At 53.8% G+C, this 5000-nt stretch overlaps 1 non-coding gene across 1 annotated transcript in view; it reads left to right on the top strand.

The window, feature by feature from the left end:
* Positions 1-4354: 4354 nt before the first annotated feature.
* Positions 4355-5000, top strand: part of LOC124620942 — a 1910-nt gene continuing 1264 nt past the window's right edge. The window contains exon 1 of the ribosomal RNA XR_006980444.1: positions 4355-5000. This exon is cut by the window's right edge and continues 1264 nt beyond it. This is a non-coding gene — a ribosomal RNA (small subunit ribosomal RNA).

The raw sequence follows: 5000 nt of genomic DNA on the forward strand, positions 1-5000 counted from the left end.
AACGGCACCTCCATCTACAGGGATCCGACGGAACTACGCCAACCATGCCGGCAAAACAGTATCGCCATCTATGAAAATACGGCGAAACCACATGCAATACCTCCATCTATGCGAATCGGACAACACTACGTCCGCCATGTCGAGCGCACCGCAAAACATACCGCCATCTGTAGGTCTCCCGCAACATGACCTCCTGCAACGACGATACCGTCATCTATGAGACGCCAAGCCGACTAAGACAGCCATGGGCCCACAGTGCCCTTCTTTCGACCCCACCCACAAAGCCTGCATCCTCTGTCGACAACAGCACCCCAACGCCAGCGCCTCTGCCGCACGAAGTCGTGGACCGGCAATCACTCCACCTGCACCCGTTCGTGCCCCACCCCAACCGCCCAACTCGCAACTCCAGCGGATGAACGGCGGACTTTGCTCGCACTCGCAATGTGCAATCCACCCCTATAACGTGCGTTTCATGAAGAGTTATGTCCAATATGCGACATTCCCGCTGTCCATATACATGAGCTGCGAGCTGTACCACGTACGAGCTACAGACGCGATCGCGTTGCTCTCTGTACGAATGCAGATGCTCAGCGGCAGCTAGGAGGCGCTCCATCCATGTCGGTACCGGTGAGCGTTGCACTCGCAGTCGCAAAAACGTACGGCAAGTATATTACTCGGAAGAGTCAATGACAGTCCAAGCCCCCCCTGCGTGGGAAGAGTCTTCCTAGGCCATGACCCACCGGAAGGGCGCAGCGTCCCCCACCCCAGACATGTGACGTCACACTATCGGTATTGACGACTAGACTGATTCCGTATAATCATTTGCCATACACCGGTGGAAGCTGCCGAGACGAGTAACTACGTGGCGGCCTCGCCGTGTCACTAATGTACAGAGATACAACAGTTTCGACTGGAACCGGATGAAACGTATACACGGCGCTGATTAGTAATAGATAGAGCCATCAAAATACAGATAATGTATACAACTGTCCGTATACATGCTGAAAGACTCTGCTCACAATCACAACCACACGTCAGCCAGACACTCTTATCACGCACTACTCTCTGCCTGTAACAGGCACAGAGACAATATGTAAGCACCAGCATGGAACAACACCCAGTGCATCCTCTCCGCCACATTAGACAATCCACACTATCATAACCAGACCGGGAGGTCCACTCACAAAACAGAATATCCCACCCTTCCGACAACCACCATTGCTCAGCTAAGCCACCAACACCCACACATGTCCTACACAGGGGTACACCCAACATCACAATACTGCCTCCTGTCACAGCACACAAACAATGGCAGGAATGAAAGACACAGGTCTGCCACAAGCATGGAATCAGAGCGCCGCCTGTCATGAGCCAAAGGTGCACCCTGACATGGCAAATCAGATGATGCCGCAGTCATTTACTTACGATAATCACAATCAACAAACCGGCCCCCCCCCCCAAAACACCTTTCCTTACAACAATGTGTACCTTAACCTAACCCGTATTGTGCCTTAACCTAACCCGTATTGTGCCTTAACCTAACCCGTATTGTGCCTTAACCTAACCCGTATTGTGCCTTAACCTAACCCGTATTGTGCCTTAACCTAACCCGTATTGTGCCTTAACCTAACCCGTATTGTGCCTTAACCTAACCCGTATTGTGCCTTAACCTAACCCGTATTGTGCCTTAACCTAACCCGTATTGTGCCTTAACCTAACCCGTATTGTGCCTTAACCTAACCCGTATTGTGCCTTAACCTAACCCGTGTTGCGCCTTAACCTAACCCGTGTTCCGCCTTAACCTAACCCGTGTTGCGCCTTAACCTAACCCGTGTTGCGCCTTAACCTAACCCGTGTTGCGCCTTAACCTAACCCGTGTTGCGCCTTAACCTAACCCGTGTTGCGCCTTAACCTAACCCGTGTTGCGCCTTAACCTAACCCGTGTTGCGCCTTAACCTAACCCGTGTTGCGCCTTAACCTAACCTGTGTTGCGCCTTAACCTAACCTATGTTGCGCCTTAACCTAACCTATGTTGCGCCTTAACCTAACCCATATTGTACCTTAACCTAACCCATATTGTACCTTAACCTAACCCATATTGTACCTTAACCTAACCCATATTGTACCTTAACCTAACCCATATTGTACCTTAACCTAACCCATATTGTACCTTAACCTAACCCATATTGTACCTTAACCTAACCCATATTGTACCTTAACCTAACCCATATTGTACCTTAACCTAACCCATATTGTACCTTAACCTAACCCATATTGTACCTTAACCTAACCCATGTTGCGCCTTAACCTAACCTATGTTGCGCCTTAACCTAACCTATGTTGCGCCTTAACCTAACCTATGTTGCGCCTTAACCTAACCTATGTTGCGCCTTAACCCAACACACGTTGGGCCTTAACCCAACACACGTTGGGCCTTAACCCAACACACGTTGGGCCTTAACCCAACACACGTTGGGCCTTAACCCAACACACGTTGGGCCTTAACCCAACACACGTTGGGCCTTAACCCAACACACATTGGGCCTTAACCCAACACACGTTGGGCCTTAACCCAACACACGTTGGGCCTTAACCCAACACACGTTGGGCCTTAACCCAACACACGTTGGGCCTTAACCCAACACACGTTGGGCCTTAACCCGCTCTGTAATTGTCATACGACGCGTTAAATTAGTGTAGTGTTGCCTAACTGCAACCCCCGCAATATAGTTTGCCACTCGCACTGCCCGGTCCCCAGAGTATCGCTTCATGTTAAACACCTTGCAGCTATACACTGTAATGCGGATGGCAGCAGGACGTACATGCTCAATGCCCTTCGCAGTTGTTCATTGGCATTCGCATGGCGAAGCACAGCCTACGTTGTGGTACGGCTTGTGTCAACTGTCCGCTGATGTTGTACGTCCAAATGACACACTGTACTGCACATTGGTCCTCATGTACTGAATGATACATCGTGGTACATGTGTGACCGTACCACGACTGCGCCAACAACGGCGAACCATACGGTCCAAATATTGTGCACTCAGCTACGTGTCGTCTCCCTATAAGAGCTGGATTGCAGTATGGTATGCCGTGGATGGCGATCAGCATGAGCCGTCTGTTGATGTAGTGGCACGTGTTGTCAGACGTAGTCGTCTCTTCTCACACACCGTGATAGCATGGTGCACTGCGTTCCACATCTGCGACATGCGACAGAGGCCGGTTGACAGTCGTTCGCGCAATGGACATCGCATATGTACGGGGGCCACCTTCCACGTGTTCGCGAAGCGTGCACATGTTGTTGCGTGTATGTGGGCAGACATAGTGTGTCGTGACACCTGACACAGGCATGCAACAATCGTTGAATTTGCAAATGGCGATGGACGTCTACGTTTGCTGGTGACGTTACGCAAATGAACAACTGGTAAACCGTTGTGGTGCGGTTGTTCTCGCTAGAGGTGAATCAGTGATGGCGACGATCGGTTGAGCTACCAACCGGTTGTTTCAGCGATACCCACCATGCCCACGAACGTGAATGGCATGTGGGTGTGAAGCGATACGCGGCGGTGGCTGGGTGGGACCGTCCCCGGCCGGTGAGGGGGGGCCTCCCGGCGTGCTGGCCGCGCGGTGCGTGGGCGCACGCGCTACAGCCGGCTGGTGGGGGCGGCCAGTGGCAGGCGCGCCGGCCGACGGAGGCGGCAGGCGGCGCAGCTGCGCGCCGGCGCACCCTGCACGCGGCGCCGTGCGGCCAAAGTAGGTCCTCGCGGGCCCGGTGCGAAGCGCGGTGGACATCTGCAGTGTGCTGGTCCGATTGAGGACTGTGTGCGCTGAGGATGCGCCGCCGCCCGGCGCTCGGCGCCGCGACGCCGTCTGCTGCTCGGTCGCCTCTGCGGTTCTCGCAGGTGGTTTGTATCGCAGCTGTGCGGACGTGTTGGCGCGTGCGCTGTGCTGGGAGAGTTCGCTTCGGCACCCAAGTGGGGCTTTTGTCCTTCTGTGGCGCTGGCGTTGGAGCTGCCGGCCACCGTAGGTGGCGCGTGTTGTCTCCCGCCGGCAATGCCACGACAGCACGCTCCCGGGCCTCTGTCGGCAGCGGCAAGCTCAGTTGGGAGCACGGGTGGTCGCACCTAAAGCGTCTACTCGCCAAACTCCGGGCGATTGCGCCTCTCTCGAACCCGACCAAGTACGTAGGACGGCGCTGCGCGCCGCCGGGACCTGAGAGGGTTTCGAGGTGTATTGTGCAGGGGAGCTCAGCCTCCTCCTGTTTGCAGAATAATTGAGCGGACGCTTGCGTGTTCGCGCGGGCCCCCGGGACACACTCCCGGGCGGCCGGCTGCTCAGCTCTAGTTGACGCAGCTCCCTGGTTGATCCTGCCAGTAGTCATATGCTTGTCTCAAAGATTAAGCCATGCATGTCTCAGTACAAGCCGCATTAAGGTGAAACCGCGAATGGCTCATTAAATCAGTTATGGTTCCTTAGATCGTACCCACGTTACTTGGATAACTGTGGTAATTCTAGAGCTAATACATGCAAACAGAGTCCCGACCAGAGATGGAAGGGACGCTTTTATTAGATCAAAACCAATCGGTCGGCTCGTCCGGTCCGTTTGCCTTGGTGACTCTGAATAACTTTGGGCTGATCGCACGGTCCTCGTACCGGCGACGCATCTTTCAAATGTCTGCCTTATCAACTGTCGATGGTAGGTTCTGCGCCTACCATGGTTGTAACGGGTAACGGGGAATCAGGGTTCGATTCCGGAGAGGGAGCCTGAGAAACGGCTACCACATCCAAGGAAGGCAGCAGGCGCGCAAATTACCCACTCCCGGCACGGGGAGGTAGTGACGAAAAATAACGATACGGGACTCATCCGAGGCCCCGTAATCGGAATGAGTACACTTTAAATCCTTTAACGAGTATCTATTGGAGGGCAAGTCTGGTGCCAGCAGCCGCGGTAATTCCAGCTCCAATAGCGTATATTAAAGTTGTTGCGGTTAAAAAGCTCG

The sequence above is a fragment of the Schistocerca americana genome, chromosome 6, assembly GCF_021461395.2.
Source record: "Schistocerca americana isolate TAMUIC-IGC-003095 chromosome 6, iqSchAmer2.1, whole genome shotgun sequence".
Classification (NCBI taxonomy): domain Eukaryota; kingdom Metazoa; phylum Arthropoda; class Insecta; order Orthoptera; family Acrididae; genus Schistocerca; species Schistocerca americana.